This window comes from Fukomys damarensis, unplaced genomic scaffold (genome assembly GCF_012274545.1).
Source record: "Fukomys damarensis isolate Sample0158 unplaced genomic scaffold, DMR_v1.0_HiC HiC_scaffold_39, whole genome shotgun sequence".
NCBI classification, from domain to species: domain Eukaryota; kingdom Metazoa; phylum Chordata; class Mammalia; order Rodentia; family Bathyergidae; genus Fukomys; species Fukomys damarensis.
In genome coordinates, this window is record NW_022900951.1 from 81,368,308 (window position 1) to 81,392,539 (window position 24,232).

The 24,232-nt window shown below is 35.2% G+C and overlaps 1 protein-coding gene and 1 pseudogene across 1 annotated transcript in view; one reads left to right on the forward strand and one right to left on the reverse strand.

Moving 5' to 3' along the window:
• The window catches only part of Il1rapl2 (interleukin 1 receptor accessory protein like 2), a 1,183,927-nt gene that overhangs the window by 397,949 nt on the left and 761,746 nt on the right, over positions 1-24,232 (forward strand). The gene's annotated exons all lie outside the window — the stretch shown is intronic.
• Positions 688-2,942, reverse strand: LOC104859210 (annotated as a pseudogene).

Consider the following 24,232-nt stretch of genomic DNA (forward strand, 5'->3'; position numbering starts at 1 on the left):
ATGCTAGTGATGTAGCTCCATGTGAAAGTTCTAGGTTCTATAACTAAAAAAAAAAAGAATCAATTCAGTTCACTCGCAAGCTCTAGCAATTCTAAATTTGTATTTACCTGCTAAGATAGTATCAAAATATATGAAGTAAAAATTGGCCATATAATAGGCAGAAATGCACACCTCAAAAATCATAGGTGGAATATTTGAATGTATCATTCAAAGTAATTGATGAATTAAAGACAAGAAAGTTGAGGACAATTCAGATCTAAACGCTTTTTTTCTATAAAGGGCCAAATAGTAAATATTTTAGATTTTTGTAGACTATATAACTTATTTATTTGTGCCTATGTGGTTTAAAATCAGACTTAGATAATATTTAAATGAATGAGCATGGCTATTTCTAATAACCCTCTACTTATGGAGATTAAAATGTGAATTCAGGTCATTTTCATGATTCATAAAATCTACTTTTGCTAACTTTTGACTATAATATGAAAACTTTGTAGTTCAATACAGTAGTTTAACTTAGTGAAATCCTCACACCTAATACATTTTATTCTCAAGAATATACGGACTATGTATTAAACTTGTCACTTATTAAGATGTAAAACAAGTACCTGTGTATCTAAAACAATCCATAGAAAAGAGACTTTACGTTCTTTTTTTTCTGCAGACTTATTCTGCACAGAGAGGGGCTCAGTTCTTCTTAGAAGCTGCCTTCCTCATGGTGGCCAGCACCATTACTCAGCTCCTCGTGCTCCCTCTTGGTACGAATGTGCATGGCCACCCTTTTCTTGATGATCTTGAGGGCCTGTTTGTCCTTGGAGACTTTGAGTAACTCCATGGCATGTCACTTTTAGGAGGCAATGCCACACACCTCCCAGATCGTGTCCTGCATGAACTCGGTGTGCTTGATGCAGTCCCCATGGTGGTGGTGGCTGTGCCTCAGTTTGTTCATGTTCTTAATCACCTTGTGACCCTCAGTGAGGCCCATGACCATGGAGTAGTGCAGAGCCAAGATTGGTGATCTTTGGTGGCTGCTCAGGCAGAAGGACTGGAACCAGGATGCTCTAGATTATTCATAACTCTTTACTATCAACTAAGATATAATAACAGAATTACTTCTAAAACGCAAATTTTTAGAAAATTTAAGATGTAAATAAATATACATGGGTTAAAAAATAATATTGGACATTTGACAATACTGTCAATTATAAAATTTACATTTGAATACTTGTGAAATCAAGAAAACTAATGCTTAAAAATTCATAACATTACAAATTTATATTCAAAAATAAAAGTTTTAGGGGAATGAGCTGTGTCTAATTCTAAAAGCTATCAGAACACAAAACATAAAGTAGAAAGACAATAAAATGAACACAAAAATTAATGAAGCAGAAAAAGTACAGTAGAGAGAATCAACAAAGCCAAAAGTCACTTCTGTGAAAAGTTTAATAAAGTACAAGAGACTTGGTCATATATTTTAGACAGAGGAGAGAGGAAAAAAAATGAACAATGAGCAATATTAGTAATTTAAAAAGAAATGTGAATAGACATAAAGTGAATTTTTTTATCACTGGGATATAATATTTGACACCCACAATTTAAAGAAGAGATTTGATTTATCTCATGGTTTGAAAGGTTTCAGCCATTAGTAGGAACATCATTGAAGAAGTGGGTGGTAGAAGAAATCAGCTTAGATCATGGCTGCAGGAAGCAGAGAAGAGGAATAATGCCAGAGAGTAAAGGGCCAAAGGTCATACATAACTACCCAAGGTCTCACTTTCATGACCCACTCAGACACACTCAAAAGTGTGTTTTTCGGGGCCAGGGATTTATCTCAGTGGTTCGGTGGCCTGCCTTCCAAGCACAAGGACCCGAGTTCGATCCCCGGTACCAAAAAAAAAAAGTGTGTTTTTCTACCCCCTAGGTATTTCCTAACCCAGTAAAATTGGCAGTAAAATTTAACCATCACATTTCATCCCTTGTAAATTTGACACACAAATATATCTCTTAATCATAATTACTCTTTGGATAAAAATAATAGTAAATTTACAATTCTGCCTAACATGATCAGCTATCCTGTTCACAACCAGAAATACAATAATTCTTTCCCCAAGGTGTCAGCAGTTCCAGCATTTTTCAAAAGTCCAAGTCATTGTCTCTTCTGAGACTCAAGTCAATCCCTTACCTGTGAACTTCTGTAAAAAAAAAAAAAGTCTTTCAGAACTTATATAAGCCCAAGGTATAATGACATAGAGTAAACATTCCAAAAGAGAGGAATAGAGGGATATATATTGTCTTGCTTGTCATAGCACAGATAGCCTTTCTCTTGGGGTATGTCCACTCTCAGGGTAAAGTGTTCCTCAGCAAACTTTCCATTCCTAATATCTCTAACTTCCTCAGATATGGACTTCACCTGTGCTCTCATTTCCAGAGCTTCATTAACTTCCCAGGCCTTTCTTTGATATGTGGCTGAAAGCCTCCCTAATCCCATAAGTAAGACTGCATGCTAGTAAAAGTAGTGTGATGAGCAACATACCAAGATTTGCTGTTTGCAGAAGCAGCAGTCAAGGCCTCTTACACCATGGCTTTAACAGCCTGTTAGTGCCTGGATGGCTGATCATAGTGAATGAATTCCAGGGAATTCAGAGCCTTCATGAGTAGAGGTCCCACTCTTACCACATGAAGGTTTTATAATTTGTAAATTTGACACTGTAATGTGTGAGATCCTGCATATATCTGAGATGCCTTCAAGGAATTATTCTTTCTGTCCCTGTAAAAGTATGTGGTTTCTTTTTAATGGTACTAATCTCTTCAGCAATCATACCTCCTTTGGGTCCAGTTTTACATGTGGTTCCTTTTGAGCCAAAATTTAATTTTTTCAAATTTTTCTGCTGGTGAGTCTCATTATAAAACTGTATAAAAGCAGTGAGCAGCACCTGTGCCATAGCCTAAATGTTGGGCTACCTAGATATTTCCTCCTCCTAATCTTTTTATCCACTGTCTTTTACTCTCAGCCTCCTTAAAAGTCTTAGGATATGGGCAAAGTGTAGACACAACTTTTCCATAGTTTAACACACACAGACTCTATTCCAATTGCCAATGGTATCTGTGCTTTCAATTCAAATTTCTTAAGCCTGGTCTTTACTGTCTGTACTCCTATCAACATTCTGGTCTTTTGAGCTCCAACCAGAATTGTCCATCAGGCTCTGCTTACAGATTCAAGGCTTGCCCCAAGAGAAACATTATAGATAAGTATAAGTGGATGCATGTAAAACTAAAAGCAAATAGAAAATTTAGCAGTTGCTTCAGTCTCTTGGAAGTCTAAACTCTAATATTCTTTAGCACCTTTGGACCCTAAGAGTAAAGAGATATTGACTGCATTTTTCTTAACAGATACTAAACATGTATGTGGTAATGTACTTAGGTGATGTTGTTGTATTCTATTTTGTTTAATAAAAGCTCTTACATTTTTATTGTAGTCTCACCAGAATTGTAACTGATACTTTTAAGTGTCAGTCATTTTTCATATGTCTCCCTGGGGAAAATATTTTTTTATTTTACATGTGATGCATCAATTGTACAAGTTTGTGAGGCATTTCTTTTATCATCTTTAGCTTCGATGTCTCTTGGCTATTATATAGTACTACTGAAATCCAGTGTTTCAGAAATTTATGAGGTTGAGATATGTACATTATCATCCTAATCCTCATTCATTGGGAACAACATGATAGACAAACTCATTAAGCTGCTTCTAATAGGTTGCTTCATCATTTATTTTATAAGCCCATGATAAGGTCAAATTTGTTATAAAACTATGAATCTTTGATCTTTGGAATCATTATATGTTCTGCATAATAGGTTTCATAAATCTGGGCTTCATTAGTGGTATGAGAGTATAGTATTATCTTGCCATTCTTTGTTTTTCTGGTTAACTTTTCAATTCCTCCCTATTCAATATCTTATTCTTTCCAAGTCAGTATTTCCTTTTTAATCACAGTAGCTTTGATTTTGTTACTGAAAGGGGAAGCTATTCTGCAGTTCTAATATCCTACTATATAGCATCTCTATTCCTGATGCAGTTGTAGAACCTGATTCAAATAGGCCATGGATTTTGTCCTCCTGTGAAGCAGTATAAGAATCATTGTCCCCCATCCATTCTCCAGTGGTTGCATTTCTTCAATGTATATGCTATTGCTTCAGTGCAATGTCATCCAAAGTAGAAAGTTAGTGAGCGTTCTTTCTACTCACAGTACTCTTGCCATTTAATCATTGAACTTGTTTATAAATTTATTTATTTGTTTGTTTTACTGGAAATCAAACTCGGTTCCTTGTGCTTGTGAGGCAAGCACTGAGCTAAATCCCTGGCCCTTGTTTATAAATTTAAAATTAAGTCACTTAATAGGAGTCAATGTAGAATTTTTGGAACTTTTAGACTCTTTACTGCTATTTTCTTTGACAAGGGCTCAATCTGGTAAACTGACTTTTAGAGTTACATTAATAAGTGGTACACAAACATCTGTGATAACATCTCAGATGAACGACAAGATTATAACAACCAGGATTTTGCTGTTCTTACTTTTATTATTTCAGAAAGTTATTTTATTTATTTGATTTCAACCTTGGATAAATTTAAGGAAGCAGGTGGGAGATAACTAGTTTAAAATATGAAAATATAATCACAATCAAAATATCAACAGCATGCTTTTTAGATCTAGAGAAAATAATCTTAAAACTTATATAAAACTAGAAGAGACTCTGTATAGCAAGAGTAATTTTGTGCAACAAGAGCAAAGCAGATGGCATAGCTATACCGGACTTCAAGCTATACTACAAAGCGGCAGTGATAAAAGTGACGTGGTACTAGAACAAAAATGGACACATGGATCGATGTAACAGATCTGAGGATACAGAAACCTCCCCAGATCCATTGAACTATTTGATGTCTGACAAAGGGTCTAAAAGCATATGTGGGGGAAATGATATTCAAGTCCACAAGCAATGCTGGGAAAACTCGTTATCTGTTTGTAGAAGAATGAAATTGGACCCTTGCCATTCACTGAATACCAAATTAAAATACAAATGGATCAAAGATCTAAACATTATAACAGAAACAATAAGTCTCCTGGAAGGCAAAATAGGTAAAACATTTGAAGTCATAGGAGTAGGAAAGGATTTTCTAAATAGAATCTTAGTCTCACAGGAAATAGCAGCAAGAATCAACAAATGGGATTATATCAAACTAAAAAATGTCTTACCGCAAAAGCTTCTATCAGTAAAGCAACAACTTACAGAATAGGAAAAAACTTTTGCCAGCGACTGAATAGACAGAGGACTACTATTCAGACTATATTAAAAAACTCAAAAAAATTAAACCACCCAAATATAAAGACCCAGTCAAGAAGCGGGTTTGAGAAATGAACAAACACTTCATAGAGGAAGGAATACAAATCGCCAACAAATATATAAAAAGATGTTCAACACCTCTGGCCATTAGAAAAATGCAAATTAAAAAACACAGATTCCATGTTACTCTGGAAAGAATGGCAATCATTAGGAAATCAAAGAATAACATTCTGCTATGCTTATGGCAAAAAAGAAACTCTTTTACATTGTTGATGGGACTATGAACTAGTACAACCATTCTGGAAATCACTATGGAGATTCCTCAATGAGTTCAAATTAGAAATTCCATACCACCCAGCTATCCTCCTGCTAGGTATTTTCCCCAAAGAGTTTAAGCCATCATACTGCAGAGATACTCACATAGTAATGTTTATAGCAGCAGCACAGTTTTTAATAGCTAAATCTTCGAAGCAGTCTGTATACCCACCAATAGATGATAGAATAAACAAAATGTGATATCTGTGTATAATGGAAAACTACTCAGCTATGAAGGATGACAAATTTGAGGCATTTGTAGAAAAATGGATGCACTTGGAAAAATAATATTGAATGAAATAAATCAGGCACATAAGCTTGAATACTGCATGGTATCCTTCATGTGAGAGCAGCAAAGTACAAATTAAGAAAATGAAGAAAGACAGATAGAAAGGGACGGGGACAAATTTCACACAGTAGGGAAATGTTACACAGGATTAAGGAGAGGGGAAAGGAGGAATGGAAGGGGAAATGAGAGGAATCAAAATATGCCATGTACCGAAAGCTAATAATCCTAATCAATGTAAATATAAGCTATAACACGTGGTAAGACAAATAGTATCAACAGGTATGAAAAAGGTGATTGAGGAATCGGAGGAAAAGAGAAGGGGAAGGGAATAGAAAAAAGCTGTAATGTGTACATGTAATCAATCCCCAAGATGATAATAAACTGCATGAATTACAAACATGTACTAATAAAATAAAATAAACAAGAAAAAAGATAAAAACCTAAAGCCAACATAAGAAAATCTGCCATGACTGCTGGAGACCCCTGTAGTCAGGATTCGGTAACCACCTACCCAGTATACAATGCAGTCCTGAGAAAAAAAATACACTGAGACAGAACTAAGAAAGAGAAAGCTGGGTGCTAGGGTGACCAATATCTGTACAACTGACCAAGGCCCTGGCCAGTCTCAGGCACTAACTTTTATTGGTAATGAATTTGGGGAAAGGCAAGCTATATGCAGTTCTTTGGAAATTAATGTAAACAAGACTCAAAAGGACAAGACAAAGCATTCTTGAATTAGGAACTTAATAGACAAAATATATGATTGTAATTAGAACATTGTCCTTCTGGTCCTAAGGTTTTAGTTATGGGAATGGAATTTGGATGTGAGTTAATCTCACCTCAGCATGCAGGCTTCAGCCAGACTCGCTTCCCTAAACAAGCCAATTGTGAGGTTAACTCTTCATAGCCTGCTTCGGGCAGAATCAATATTACAGTCCTCTGCACATGACTAATTGCAGTACCGAGATGAAGAACTTTAAGTCTTTTCCAGAGTAATTTATGAGTGAGTTATCACACATGTGAGATTTTCTAAACATTTAATTAAGGAAAAAAAGTACAAAAATACTTTTGAGAAAACATAGCCTACAGCAATCCCATTACTCTCGCTACAAACTTTTTCACAGGCTGCTATTTCACTCAAATATTCCTATCTATAATTCGTTAGATGCCATTTGAAAGGACAACAAAAGTAGAATAAGGCCTGATATTTGCATTTGAGGTAGCTCTGGAAACGTTACTTAATATGGAGTCAAGTACTGAATTATGTAAGTCAGACAATGACAGTAGAAGTACTGCAGTGTATGACTCAGATAAGTGTGATAAAAGAAGTATATGGCCTGGGGTCATAAGATTGGATCATGTGGATCAGGTTGGCTTCGACACATGGATTACAGTATTACTGTTTCAAACCTAGTAGTGTAAAATAATGCCAGTCGTAACTTACAGACCCATTCTACATTAAGGTCAAAGGCATTTCTCAGACTATGAAAATGCAACGTTAAAATACGTGCTAAATAATGGCTTAATATAAATATATTTGAAGGTGAGTTTATTGTTTTGTAATGGAAAGCAACAGGAAGGAAATATGAAAGTGATGTCTTATTTTAATGTGTGGTCAAGGATTAAATAGAAAACTAAAACTGAACACAAGTAATAAGATAATAAAGACATTATAAGTGGTATTTATTTGAGCATTGATGAGGTCTTACAATATCAGTTAAAATGTGCTATTATAAAGCAAATTCACCTAACTTTTCATGTTTGAAGAAGATTGAATTAATAACTATATTATACCTTCTAAATTTGTACATTTAAAAAAGCATCAGTGCTTATTTATTCCATTTTAGAATACATGTGTGTTCAGATAATAATCAAACAGCAGAGTCACTTATATTAATTTTTAGTTATAAAAAGAAACATTAAAAAGGCCCAACAAAGTTAAGTAAATGCATTACCCATAACACACAGAGATTACATATGCTGTAGATGCTTAAGTGTTTTATTCCAGCCTGTAACTGTCTTCACAAATGTCAGTTTGTAATTAATTCCTCTTGTCAGAAAGATCTTATCTACACAGATTTCCCAATATTTATTAAAGAGAGTCAGAACAGAAAAAGTGAAGGATCCTTGACATTGCCAGTAAAAAGGAAGATAATACATAATATTTTTTTCTTAAGAAACATTTCTCAGAATAAATGAAACATTTAACAAATATCTTTGGAGCTTTCAAGTATTTGTCTTTTCCTGAGATCCAGATGTGTTACTTTTACAGACGACAGCATTTTATGTATCTGTATTTCGATACCTTAGAAACTCATGATATGCAAAGAAAATGAAAAGCTGGCATTACATCCTCAATGCCAGTCTTGTCAATTTATACCAACCTATTAATTTTATATTAATCGGTATCACCTGTTTGCCTTTGACTTTTTTTTTTTTTTGTATTAGGTATTGAACACAGGACCTTGCGCTTGTGAGGCAGGCAGTGGAACCACTGAGCCAAATCCCCAGCCCTGCCTTTAACACCTTTGCTTACAATATTTTCCTCCCTTACTACTATTTGTTTTTCAAGTTTTGGGCTGAAATTCCACCTCCACCATATGGGTCTTCCTGCCTGTTGCCATACTCTTTTCTTTGAATGTGCTTGTCACACTGAGGGCTCTGTTATACTGCTCTTATATTAGTCTGTATATTCTTATTCTGATGTGCTTCACCATCTTGCCTGCTCCTGCAGGACCTGGCCATTCTCTGAACCTCAGTTTCTCTTCTCATGATGATGAGGATATAGCCATTTTAAAGGCTTATGTGAAACACTAATGAGATAAATCATGGTAATTGCTTAGCAGAGTCTGGCACACAGTAAGCACCCAATACCATTTAGCCATTATTATCATGTACTCCATAAATGCTTAGTAATTGATAATTTAAACTTTGTTTTAATTCTGTATGCTAAAATAATACAGGTATTTGTCGGCTGAAAAGAGCTTCGGACTGTGTCCGTAGAGGTGAAACAACTAGTTAGAAATTGAAAATACAGTTGACTAGTGTATTTCTCTACATGGACTTGATAGTTTGACTGAACTATCTGAGTGAAATACTTGGCATTTTAGGTGGGTTGGCGTCTAATGTGCATGATATATAAATTTCCACAAAAAATCACTGCTTAGACAAAGAAAATGAATAATAAAGTCATGCCTGTGATGCATTTAGACAGAATTGCCACTTAACTTAGTAAAACATCCATTCTGAGAGTTATTTTAAAATTTACTCTTTCTTGTGGATTCTCTAACATGATTAAATTCTTGGGATTACGTGTGTGGAAACAGCTTCAATCTTTTTTCATCTTTCCATGGTTTCTTTTAAGTGCCAAGTACATGGGCAAATCCTCTCCTTATTCTCCTACTGTGGCTGATTTTTCTAGTTACGGCAAAGCATTAAGAAAAGGATAAAGAAGATGTGTTTTCTCTATAAAACGGAATACTACTCAGCCATGAAAAATGAGAAAGTAGATTCATTCATAGGTAAATGGGTACATTTTGAGCACATACTCTTAAGTGAAATAAATAAGTCACACATATGCAAATACCGAATAGTTTCTCTGGTGTGAAAAACTAAAATAGTACTCAAGATCCTAATGGGACAATTAGCAATGTGAAATAGGAAGAAAAGGATCAAAGGTGTAGGGACAGTGAGAAGGATAGGGAAGGGGGAATAAGGGAAAAGGAAAAAACTATGAGAAAATGTAAAAATGGAATTAAAGTATTTGAAGGTGGGGAGGGGAGGAAGGGGTGAAGGCAGGGTGGGGACAAGGGGAAAAAAAAGAGAACCAAGACCTGGCATATAAAGGTACAAGATCCCAGTAATGAATGTAACTGTACTGTATACCTAAAATGTACCAGTAAATTCAATTTAAAATTTAAAAAAATAGTTTGGTCCACAAACAAAAAAAACAAAAAAAGAAAAAGAAAAAGAAAAGGTGTGAAGGGACTGGGGATTTAGCTCAGCGGTTTGGTGGCCTGCCTTGCACCAAGACCTGGCATATAAAGGTACAAGATCCCAGTAATGAATGTAACTGTACTGTATACCTAAAATGTACCAGTAAATTCAATTTAAAATTTAAAAAAATAGTTTGGTCCACAAACAAAAAAAACAAAAAAAGAAAAAGAAAAAGAAAAGGTGTGAAGGGACTGGGGATTTAGCTCAGCGGTTTGGTGGCCTGCCTTGCAAGTGTAAGGACCGAGTTCAATTCCCGGTACCAAAACAAAACAAACGAAAAAGAAAAGGTGTGAAAAACAAAGGCAGTATCTGCTCACAGACACTAATGTCAATGCAATGCATTTTGCTTGCCATAGCTACACTATTTCCATAGAAATCTTTTTTGCCCATGTTGTCTTATATGGTGTTCTGCTGTGCATTCCTATCTCACAATAGATAGAAATTCATCCCGTTTTTAAATGGGCTTCACTTACTGTCCGGACAGTAATTTCCGTAGCCTGCATGAAAATGTCTTACTCAGCAATCAGGGTTACTCAGAGGGTGGCCATTTCCAAAGGAAGGAAGTGCTTCAGGGACACAAGTTGACACCATTTCTGGAAAGGTCAGAAGATAGCACGGGTTTATTAAAAATATGACTCAACATAATTTGTGCTTCTAGTAAATTGGTAAGATAGGAGAGTGGCAGTAAATTGTTTATTATTGTTTATTTGAAATTTGCACACTCATTTCTTTTAGAAGGCTTTGAGGAAAACCAAAAATAATGCCAAAAAAAGAACTTTTAAGGATGGAAACACATAAAGTCTATTCTGCAATGAGTAGAGCTATGACACTCCCAACTATGGACCTGTTCCCTATTTAAACAGTAAGATTTTCCCTTTGCTTTGTGCCCTTTAGCAAATTCAGGCCTAAATGTAAAATTTTAAGCACTGTTTATTTTACCCTTGGGCAGTGTAGCTTCATCCCAAACAGGGTGCCTGGGGACCTGGTGGTCCCTACTGAATTACCCAGAGCAGCTCTCAGCTGCTTTGTGCCAGCAAATACAAATGGGTATGAGGTGTGTGTATGCGTCTCAGTGAATCATTCATTATCTCCATGATGTGTTTGTCCTCAGGCGACAGGTATCTTATCGTAGCACAACCCCTCAGCCTGTCTGACAAATTTTGAAGATCATTAATAGAACTTTTAAATGCTTTTCTTTCTAAATGCTTTAGTTTAATCTTGCAAACCAAAAACATAGTGATAACAACTTTGCCAGCATCCATGAAGCTCTGATTTTAAAGGTTTGGACAAGTAATCTCTATTGTTTTAAGTCTTTAATTTCCTAAAGCAAATAATTAAAATTTGTGGTTTTCCCATGATCACTAGCCATCTGTTTTGATACAGAGACATTTCCTACAGGGATATATATCTTAGTGATTTTTATCATCACTGTCATATCGATTCAGTACTTTTTGTCATCTTTCAGTCTTTATAAACTTTAAAAAAAAATTTATGGTACCGGAAATCAAACTAAGGAACTTGTACTTGTGAGTCAAGCAGTGGAACCACTGAGCTAAATTCCCAGCCCTATAAACCACTTTCAAATTGACGGCTATCTCCAACATGCTTACGTAGCAATTTAGAGGTTGACTTATTTGGACAAGGTTAAATTTTCTACCTGCTCACTAAACTCTAATAATTTGAGGGTAGTTTAAAGTTAGAAGCTCATTCCTTTTTATGTATAAATGAATTATGGGACACTGTAGTCTCAACGTAATGTTAATTGTTCACACAGAACTGGATGAAGTAATTTGTTTCTATATGTATCAAAGCCTGATTTCACAGAAACTTGACTTCATTTTATTATGGTATCATTGACAGAAATGCATGAAAAATGCAGGCTTTTGTTAGCACATGCTGTCTAATCTCACTCAGCTAAGTCTGATTGAGAAGTTACTGTATCAATATTGCTGCTTTAAATAATGCTGTTTTAAATTTTCTTTTGCTTCTACAACCTTTTTAGATTTAAAAAGATATTCTCCACAGATACTAAAATGCCTCCAGAGATCTTCTGGAAACTATGTCCAACAAAATCACTGATTAAGAAAAATTACCCTTTCTTTTCAGTTTTGTGTATAAACTTTCACTAATTATGGACATATACTTTTCTTATATACAAACAAAATCTACATCACATAAGGGAACTTCTGATACTATTTGCACATATTTAAGATAATAAAGAAGATTGTCCAGAACTAACAACAAAATGAGAATTCATAAAGTGACCCATATTTCAATTTATTACTGTAGTCTTATTCTTTTCCTGTATAATTGGCGAGGCAAGTGCTACAATGCCTATCCAAAGAGAAGATATTGTCAAAAAATGCCTCAGATTAATGAAAAGGTGACTCAGAAAAGTAAGAATATGTTCAATATATAGCTCTTTACTTTCTGTCACATATTACTTACTCTCACAAGCCAGCACACTTATATTTGAGGTGATCTCCCAGTTATGAGAGTAGGTTGGGTATCTCATCACAGTCATAGCGACACAGTGAGGAGCTGGTAGACAGAATATATGTACTCTCCTCCAAAATGTCTAATACCCTTTAACAAAGGTAGTGTAAGAATTCATTTCCTCTATTTATTCTTTTGTGTTTAATTCAATGTAGGTATACTTGGGTATATATCTTAAACCCTGAAAGGAAATAAAACATAGTAATTGCCAGTCTTACTATAACTTTGGTACCTAATACTGCAACAGAATTATACTCTCAATACTGTGGCCTTTTAACTGATGAATCTGCATGTATAGTCTCAAAGAATCAATGGGATTGGGCCAATCTGCCATCATAACTGGGAGACCCACTCAAAATTAAGTGTACATCTTGCTTGGAATAAGCAGTATGTGGAAGAGAGTGAAAAAGCATAGTGTTGAACATACTCTTGGTTTCCTGAGTCAATTTTATACTCATCTGTGGCATCTTTTATTCAATTAGACAGCATATTCTCCTTGGACAGATATCATTCCTGTTCTTTATACTTATATGATATGTCTCACTGTAAAATGCTGGCAATACGTGAAGATTAGGAAGGAAAAATGAATAGACATTCACATTCTCTTACTGCAGAATTGTTCTTATTTGAATATCATCTCTCTTCTCTTGATTTCAAATGTAAGCTCTAAAATTAGCTTTCACTATCTCTCTCAAGTCATCTCAGACCAAATTTTTTTTTATCATTGAGTTTATTGGTACATTTTAGGTATACAGTACAGTTACATTCATCATTGGGATCTTGTACCTTTACATGACAGGTCTTGGCTCTCATTTTTTCCCCATACCCCTGCCCTCCATTCACCCCCTCCACCCTTTTCTATTTACAAATACTTTATTTCCATTTTTTCATTTTCTCATTTTTTTTTTATTTTCCCTTATTTCCTATCCCCTACCTTTCCCATGTCCCCTACACCTTTAGCCCTTTTCTTCCTATTTCACTTCGTCAGACCAATTATTGAAACGCATTACATCATGAAAGTGTTTCTCTTCATTTTATTGTGAGTAGCATCAGATTCTACTGCCATACTTTTTGTATTCTCATGTCCTCCTTTTGATTTTAAAGAACCTTTATAAGCACTCCCTTCACCCCCTTCACTCTTCCCTATTTACAAAGACTTTGAGAGGGCAGGAGTGTGGGGAGAAAAAAAGAACCAAGATATATCATGTAAAGGTAGAAGATCCCAGTAATAAATGTAACTGTATTGTTTGCTTTAAATGTACCAATAAACTTAATGGGTAAAATAAATTTTGTGGTTAAAGAAAAAAGAACCTATACACATTGCTTATAGTCTTCTATTCTGCTTCATGTTTCAGGTAGCAAATTTTCCATTCCTTGTTTTTTTCAAAATAGAAATAATTTTACTGTTAACCATGATATATGCTGTCTCTTGGTCACATTTGTTTTGTTTACTAGGCAATTAAATGTTATCTAATCAGTCAGAAGTGAATTATTTTTCCTGTGTGTCCAAAATCTATGTTATTGGTGCAAAAAATCGGGGTCAGTATGTGTATGTCTTCATAACAGCAAGTTTTAAAGACTTCTCCATGTAAAGGGGATCATCAGCAAACAACAATCTGGAGTCCTGTCTTTCTTTTTGTAGTTTTAAAAATCACAGAAAATATTAATATTTTGCTTGGGCAATGGAGTGCTCTTTCTTATTTGTATCATGCAAATCAAACTCTATCACTTTTGTTTTTTACACATCACTTACCCACGTTGGGATGGGATTGGGGAATGAAGTTTTAAGAATGGTTGCATTATTTGTGACGCAACATATTAGTGTCCAGTGACAGGGAAACATACCCGCATTCAGGCTTCTTTTTCTTTATAAGGCATAGGAAAAGAAAAAGTATCAATAATGTGATAATCTTCACAGAAAATCATAAGATACAATCTTATGATCTTGAAAAACACATAAGGTAACTTAAGGATTATAAAAATATATTGAAATTATATTGAAGACTTCAAAAAGCATTAAAACAGCAATGGCCCAAGAGTAAAGGAAGACCTTTACAGCACATTGCAAATTATTATTCAGTGAGGCAAATATATTATTTGACATATTCTTTGAGGTCAGTAGCAGTTGAAAGACTTGAATTCCAAAATTATATTTAAAGGTCAACAGCTGCAATTCCAGATGCAATTGACTCCTGAAGATATTTAAGATATTTAAGGACATTGTTTTATAAGAATTGTGATTACTGTAAGGATGCCAACCTATCCCAATAGATTATGGAGAGCATATTAGAGAAGAAATACTTTAATAAGAATATTTGTCCTTACTAACTGTTGTGAAGCTCAATGGTAAATAACAGCAGGTGATTGAAAAAATGAAAATTGGCCAGAAATTTAGGTTACCACTAGGGGACATTAGAATAGTTTCTCCGGACATCTGAGAAAATGATGCCACTGGGGTACAGTGAGTACTGAGAATGTTCACTACTCATCTACCTTCTTATATTACTCCCTTCTTGGAATAATGTAAGTCTCTAGATGTTCTGTTTTTGGTCAGATTCAATGCTTTACTGATTATTTGCAGAGGTTTAATGTATCAGCATACCTAAGTTATTAAGAAACCTGGGCAAAGGAAGATTTCACGTTGTGCATGCGTAAGAATCAGTAATCAATGGACCAGAAAAGTTGCATGAGTTCCTCAAAGGAAAATTCAGAGGAGAGACACACATGAGCCAAAGAAAGCAAGTGTTAGAGTCCGACCACAAAAGGAAATTGAGACAGTAACCAAAACAGACATAAAAGGTAAGTAAGCCTTAAAAGGATAAACAGACTATGTGCAGTTTGCCTTCCAACATGTAGGGATTCAGAAGGGCTCTTCAGCAGTGATAATGAATTGGGGCTAAAGTGTTCAGATGGTGTTCACATTAAAGTCTGAAAGGAAAAGTTATAGCTATTAGGAATTCAAATAAATGAATCCATCAATCAGAATTTCAAGGATTTCCCCCTCCTTTTATTATATAATTCAATCCAACAATTATTGAGCAACCACTTTGAGTCAGGCAGTAGAACAGGCTCTGGAGAATACAGAAATCGATGTGATAGGATCCTTACTACCATGAGCTCAGAGTACACTAGAGAACACAACTAAGAAAGTCCATAATTACAAAAGCTTTAAGGTTTATGACAAAAAAATTAAGTAGGGGCAGAGGGAGAGTAAAAGAATGCATGTATTTTGTATAATTGCAAATTGTTGGTCGTATGTCAAAAAGCCAAAATAATCTTAAAAGGATGTGTGCTTGGTGTTGAATCTTCAAAATCACGAGAATTGGCCAGATGGATGAAGGCGCATCAGAAGTAGCAAAACAAAACATGAACTAAGACACTGAGGAAGGTAAGCATGGCTTCTCAAAGAAGCCATAAGGATGCAAGTTTAGCTAAAACTGTGGATGGATGGGAAGAGATGATAGGAGATGCTAGAAAGGTAGCAAGTGTCAGCTTGCAAAGGGCATTTGTAGGCTATATAGTACAGTCTGAATGTTACTTGGAAACTGCAGGGAACCACTGAAGGATACTGAAGAGAGTGTAACATAATCAGATTTGCATTGTATAAAATAATCAAACTGACACCTGTGTGCTAAAAACTATAATAAAGGTAAGCAATAGAGACGAGTACAGGAGAGGTATACTGAGAAGTGTATTTAACCCGCTTAGTAATTGACAAGGAAAATAAGCCCACACAGCTGGCCTACACATTTGTGGAATACAGAGGTATTTAATTTGAGCCTTGTACTCCTCTGGAAATTTGAGTACTTGCTAGTTCATTAGGAGTATGGGACATTTAGGAGAACATAGTAGGTAAAAGGCATAGCAGTCACAGATACATCTATAGATTATGGCTGCACGCTGTAGCAAGGGAGGTACCAAGGTTAACAACTGGATGACATCAACTAAAAATTGGCTTCTGACATGGCCTTGTGGCTTTGTTAGAGACAGGATCTTCATTTCTCATATCACTAGCCATGCCGTTAGAGATAATGAGGAATTTAATGTCCTCTTTGAGCCTTCTCTATTCATTCCATGCCAAGAATGGAAAAAAGGCCACAAAAATCTGAGCAATCTTTTGATTCCCCCTTAAAATTAGTTTAACATTATACCAATATTAGGCCACTCCCAGAGCAAGCAATTATGTTTGATAATATAATTTGATGAAGAGCAAGGAATATTTAGTTGTGAATTTTAGAATTTCAGTTTCTCTCGAGTTACAGTCCTCAGCTACTTCAGTGATCACAATTTCCTTTGAAAGTAAAATCTAGTCATGATTTGACATGGCTATTGCCTTTCTAGATATCTTACCAAAAGAGTTAAAGTACTAATATTAGAGGGATACATGCATACCCGTATTCATATCAGTACAATTCATAATAACTAAATATTGGAATTGCCCTATATGTCCATCAACAGATGACTACATAAAGAAAATGTGGCATTTGTACACAATGGAGTTCTATCGTGCCATAAAGAAAAATAAACGAGGGATTCATAGGTAAATGCATGTAATTTGAGATTATAATGTTAAGTAAAATAAGTCAGACACACAAGTTAAAAATATCTCATGGTTTGTCATATGAGAAACTCCACTTGGGTGTTATGGTGCACGCCTGTAATCATAGCACTCAGGAGGCCATAGCAGGAGGATCACCATGAGTTTGAGGCCAGCCTGGGCTACCTAGTGGGTCTCAAGGCCAGCCTGAGCTACAGAGTGTGACTTTGTTTTAACAACAACAAAAATGGAAAAAATATACATAAATAAATAGAAGATTGATAAATAGGGAGATCTTTTTAAAAAGCATGGGGGAATAAGAGATGGAGGTAGATGGAGAGAAGGGGAGGAAGGGGGATAGAGAAAAAGAATGGAGGGGAAAATGGTGAAAATAAAGATTTTTCAAATAGGAAAGGGACCAAGAGTTGAAAGGAGCAAAGAAGAAAGAGAGGGGTAAGGGATGAAAATAAAAGAATTAAGACATATTACACACATGTGCTAAATCCCCTTGATAAATGTAATCATTATGTACTGCAAACATGTACTAATACAAATTATTAAAAGTCATCATTATCTTTTTATAATTGTAGCCTGGCATTTTTCCGCATTTAGCAAATCTAACTGCTGGTTGCCTTGACATTTCAAATGGAGCAAAGTCTCTTGAAAAGAAGGTCCCCTTGATATTAACATATTTGTTTGTTTTTTTTTTTCATTGCCCAATGCTCACTGCCCAAAACTGTATTCAGTAGAGAGGGGTGGGAAATTGATAAGTAAAACATATAAATTAGCAATTGCAAGGTCAAAAATGTGTCTTGTACTTGTCTTTATGCAACTATATTGTCTCTAATAAAATTGTCCTATTAATATTCTGCAAGTTTAGCTATTAATCCTGGAACCCCCTATGGATGTCAAGAATTAACTTGCAAGAAGTAAGAATATATGAAGCTTGTGTGTTCATGCCAGTATTGTCAAACAAGGAAGTATGCTGTTGCAGAAGGCATTGTCTGGAAAACAAAAACAAGCAGCTCATCTGTCTTTTGTTATTTGAAGAAGAGTCAGCTATATTTTCTTAAATATTAAGCTCATCTTTTAGTCTTTCACTGTACTTTAGTTGCATACTTTTTTGTATATGATTGCTTTTCATTTTGATGTTATATAATCTTTCAAGGAAGGGTAGACAGGACTTAATTCCTCCCATCCCTAATTCAACATTTATTGAATCTTAAAGTAATGTCAGGCACCATACTAACTACCTTCATGGAAAATATCTTATTGAACTCTCACTATACAACACATTGAGAAAGATATATTGCAGATGTAAGTAATCAAAGATCCAAGAACAATGTCACAGCTGTTAAGTAATAGAGCCAAGATATGAACAGTCAGGGTCCAGAGTTGTTGCTCTTAACCACTGGGCTATATTTTCTTATGTAGTGTTTCACTGAAATGGAGTGAGGGATCTCAGCACCCAGAAGAGTTTTATTACCATTTCCAACAAGTAAATTGGCTTAAGAGCCAAAATGTGTCGTACACTAATACTCCTAATCCCTTCCTACTTTGTGATCCTATATCCATCTCTCGATAATTACTGAAGACAAATTAAAACATGTGACCACAGCACAACTTATTCATAAATATTCATAGCTGCTTTATTTATAATAGCTCAAATTGAAGACAATCCAACTTTCTAAGAATGGATAGTGGTTTATTTATGCAGAAATCACCACTCAGTAATTAAATAAATTTCTGATGCATACAACATGGATTAATTTCACATAAGTAATGATGAGTGAAAGAAATCAAATATAGGCATGTACATACTATAGGAATCCATTTATATAAATTTTAAGAATAGGAAAAACTAAACTGTGGAGAAAAAAAATATCAGAACACTGGTGACAGCTAAAGAAAGGTCAACTAGAAAGGGTGTAAAAGAACTTTCTAGAATGATTTACTATCATGTTCTTTGACCGTGATATTGAATGTACAGGTTCATACATTTGAAAAACTTATTGAACTATATACATAAGGTCTATTCATTCACTCTTTATAAATTATACCCCAGTAAGAATGTAAACTGAAAGCACAAAAGACTCGCAAAATTTACCCTTCAAAATACATTTCAGTTTGTCTCAATGGGTAAAATATATTCAGTTGATTACCAAACCAAGAATCCAGAATTATGTACTTCTACTCTAAGAAGAGCGGAATGGGGCTTGAAGATGGAGACTGGAATGTTTCTAGCTAGATTGCTCTGAGAATTTTAGACAAAAAAACATGAGTAAAGGGTATTTCCAGGCCTATCTGCCAGAGGGGAAAAAATGTGAAGTTCTTGAGGGATGACTCAGGGCTTTTCATCTGTATATTTCCAGTGCTTTATACAGCAGGAGACTGGCAAGAATAAAGTGAGCAGCAGGAAACAGTCAGCTTTCTGGGTTGCCAGATGCACAGGACTTTCCCTGGCACCACATTCTAGAGTAGCACAACAAAAGCCTGAATATTTGAGTCCCAAACAGAAGAGGACTGTGGAAGCTACTGGTAATTGTCCTAAATCCTTCAAAGCTTTAGCTTTGAACAAAATGTCAACACTAGTACTTCTATTTCTTCTGTCTAATTCACCCTGCCCTCGCTCTTTTCCTTGCTTGCTTCTTCATTCTATTCGTAGCTCTTCTCCAGTGCTACCTCCTCAGAGATCCGTTCTTTGACCAGCTCATCTAAAATAATCTCTATTTGCCCCCATGTTTTTTTTAATTTGAAACCTAAAGATGCATGCATTAAGAATGTGCTGCTAATGGGAGGTAAGAGAACCTTGACGAGGTGGAGCCAAGTAAGAAGTCTTCCAGTCACTGGGGCCAAGCCCTGAAGAAGCTGGTTGGCACCCAACCCCTTCCTCTTCCCATCCATAAGGTGAGCGGCTTTGTGCCACCATGCATTCCTGCCACACATCCTGCCTTACCACAGAACCATAGCAATGGAACCAGACAACCGTGGAATGAAACTTCTAAAATCTTTGAGCCAAAGTAAACCTCTCCATTTTATAAGATGATTATTTTATGTATTTGTTAAAGTAACAAAAAGCTGACTGATAAACCCCCATGATCATTTTCTGTCTTCTTATTTTGCTTAATTCTTCTTTATAACTTTTATGTTATGCTATATTAATTGTTTCATTTAATTAAACTTTCTGTTTTTACTAGATTCTAAACTCTATAAAGGCTGAGACTTTTTTCTGTTTTTCTCACTATCATATCCTGAGTGCCTAGAAAATTATTTGGCAAATAGAAAGTGATAAATCAATATGTGTTAAATGTAACATATTAACATGTACTGATGAAAAGAAAATAGTGCAATAAATTTAAATCTAATAAGTGATAATGATCAGCAAAAAAGAAAACAGGAAATAAAAAGAGAAGGAATAACATACGGTTTTATCTATTGGAGCAGCCTCTGCCTTATTCATGGCAAAATAATATGACTTCTCATGCCTAGAGTAAGTACAGTTATACTCAGAAACATGAGTTTGTTTTTTTAAATGTGGTCTCTGTAACTAATAAATCAAAAATGATCAAGACAGTAAGTAAAGCCCTTTTTATCGAGTGAGTTTTGTTGCCTTCTCTTAGTTTCTTCCTGCCACGTTGGTGATGAAGTTCACATAGTCTCAAGAATGAAGTCACAGGCTCCAATTTATCTTAACTATAGGTACAGAAAGTTCTACTTTTCTACATGTTGACAGCTGTCAGAGCTAGTCTCCTTTCATTCTGAAAGAGCTAAATCCTTTGTGTGATAGAGGATTACTGTTTTGGGATGCATAAACTGGCTTTCATTCCCTCTTATCTCTCTACCTAGGATGTCATGATTTTACCATTTCCCTAGTGACTTGTAGGGTTCCAATACGGCACTATTTTAAGTATAGTCATAGCTGCCCAACCACTCGCATAAATGGTCATTTTATTGGCTTGAACCTATTCAGATGTTCTGAAATGAAATGTCTAACTATCAGATTCTTAATTTGGGATAATAAAAGAAGAGAAAATTATGCTCCTGTGCAGTGCAAATTATTAGGCATTTATTTTTCTCCTATCATAGAATCATTCCCCAAGTATAACAGATTCAAATTTTCTTCACAATCAGAATTTATATTCATTTAACAAGTTTATATTGAAGTTCAAGCTTACAAACCTGAATGCCAACATGAGTCAATTAATTTTAATTCAATCAAACACTTGAAATCTTGCTGCCTGGCAGACACTGTTTTAGATAAAGAGATAAAAAGACCAATACAACCTCTGCCCTCAAGGAGAAAATAGTCTACAATTATGTAACATTAATTAAAGGTTTGATGAGTAATATATACAGCATGGACAAAATAGTCTATCACATCGGAAGATGTTTCCATGAGGAACTAATAGTTAAGCTGAAACTTGCAATAAAATTAGAAATTAGCTGTGGAAAGAATGAAAGTTGTTACTATTTTCACATTAATTGATCACACCTTCTTTGATTCTAGCACCTGTGGTAGCCCACAGTCATGCCAAAGCCAGAGGCTTGTTTCTTAAGTAGACCTACATACACAAAGAATTTTTTTGCTCTAAATGCATTTATTCAGCAAATACTTACTGAGTACTTACCATGCCACATACTATTCTTGGTGATAAGAATAAAGGGGCTAATAAAGCAAATTAGGGTTTTGAGTTCAAACAGCTAGTTGAAGGAGAGGGACAGCAAATAATAAGAAATATCAGGTACTGACAAATATTCAAAATGAAACAGAGAAAAAACTAGAGGATTTCCTTTGGAAATGTGAAACACTAAAGTAAGACATAAATTTATAAGATTCAAACAACTACTGGGGGGACGAACATCCCAAGAAGGTATAACATCAAGGGTAAGAGATTTAAGACAGCTAGAAAAAAAAAAAAAGAACTTCACAGGTTAGAAGGACAAGTAAGTCATCATAACTGAATCATAGGAGGAAGAGAAAAGAGTAGAAGGAGATGAGGCAGGCAGGAGTCAATTCATATGTAGTTTTGTGGACTTACAGATTTTACACAAAGTGTGAAGGGAATCTCTTAAAAGTTCTGACTGTCCATTATTCATTGTTCATTCACAGGAGGCTGTAGAGCACTTTAGAATGTAAATAGTCTAACATAAGATATATCAAGAATTAGTATGAAGAAGAATTTAAATATCTAATAATTATCTAATAATGGGCTACATATTGAAATGGAAATATTTTCAATATATTTGATTAAACAATATTAGTAAATTTACCTGCTTATACATTTAAAATGTGGCTAGTAAAATGTCTACATTTATGTATGTGGCTCACATTTGTGTCTCATGTTAGATTTCTGTTGGGGAAATTTCTCTTCTAAAGCAAAAGAGCAAGAGGAGAAATTTTTCCTGATTTTGAAGATCACCGTGATTGTTGTGTGGGAAAAGAATCTAAAGAAGGCAATACTGAAAGCAGGATGAATAATTAAAGGATTCTTGTTAAACAACACAATAATGGTGGTTTGGACTTAGGTGGTAACAGTGGACATAGTAGGACAATCTATGATTTATGACATTTTGGTAGGTAAGGTTGATTTTTGCTTTATCATTTGGACTTAAGAGGATGAAGAAAAAAGAAAAAACTTATCTTCAAAGAAAGAAAAGATAGATAGTTTGCTTGAGTAATTGTGTGTCGTAGACTAATTTAGTGAGGTAAAAAGGAGGGGCATTTCTCATTGGGGCAAAAGTTAAAATTCTGTTTTGGAGGCATTAAATTTGAGATACTAAATATCCAAGTGAATGTGTGAAGTAGGCAATTGAACATATGACACTGAATTTTGGGGAGAGATCAGAGCTGGAGATGTGAATTCAAGAATAATAGGCATGTAGATGTATATATAACCTGTAAGAAAAGACCATTATCCAGCGGAGAAAAGAAGGCCAAAGATGAGTTCACGGGAATGATATCATAAAGAGGTAAACAAAAAAAAAAGGAATTCAACAAATGATACAGAGAAGGGCTATCTGCTGATATACAGGTTAAAAAAAAAAGGACTGATAACACAGAAGACAAATATAGAAAGTGTCATTATAAGAAAGAAGTGATCAACTAAGGTAAAGTGTTGAGACCTCAAGTAAAATGAAGACAGTGGAATAATTTTGCATTTTAGAAACATAGAAATCATTGATGACTCTTGTGAAGCGGTGGCAGCAGAAGTGGGATGAGGGGAAAATGTGCGTGAGAAAGTACAAACCGTGAACGTGACAACTCCTTCAGTATTTGCTTAGAGAAGAAAGGGAGAAATGGAGCACAGACTGGAGGGCTATATGGTACTTAGGAAAAATATGCTTGTGTGTTATCAAAACCATAGGTATTAGAATACCTTAAATGCTAAAAGGAATGATCTCATAGAGAGAAGGCGTTGGTTACAGGATGAAGAAAATGAAACGTAAGAGTGATGTCTTGAGACAGGTACATGAGCTCTCTAATTGGCTAAGGAACGCATTATCCGTTTTAGCAACAGAAGGCAGAGAATATAGTAAAAGTTCATCTGTACATGGAGTGCGTGAGGTAGGGACAGGAGAGACGTGCAGGCAAATGAGCCAGTGCAGTTGATTTGTGCCAGTGGAGAAGATATGAGATACTTTTTCAAATTGAAAAAATAAACATACCAGGGTATAGAAATATCCCTGGGCAATATTGTGTGCCATATGAAATTTATGGTCATGTATTCATAGTGAGATCAATCTACCCAGTTTTATGGTTTTCTCCAATGCTGTGGAACTTGAAAGAGGAACTAAAAATGCTATTCCTAATTAATTCTATAGCTAAGATCATAGAAAATACTCGCTTACTTTACTTGTTGCTTATATTCATTTAATTTAGACTGCTAAATATTGAATTTTCCAATATGCAAACTGATGACAGCGAAAGTCTTACATGTTTGCTTAGGTGCCCCATTTTTGCATATTCTTGTACACATACTGCACTACATGAAAACCAGACCTCTAGCTGGACATGATAGCATACATTTATAATCTCTGCACTTGGGAAATTGAGAAAAAAGGACAGCAAGTTCAAGTCATTCTGTAAGCCAATGTCTGTAAAGTAGCTAAAGAAGAAAGACAAACTGGGCATGGTGGCGCATGCCTTTAATCCCAGCACTCCAGAGGCTGAGGTAGAAGGATCACCATGAATTTGAAGCCAGCCTGGGCTGCTTAGTAAATTCAGGGCCAGCCTGAAAGAGAGGGAGGCAGGGAGGGTG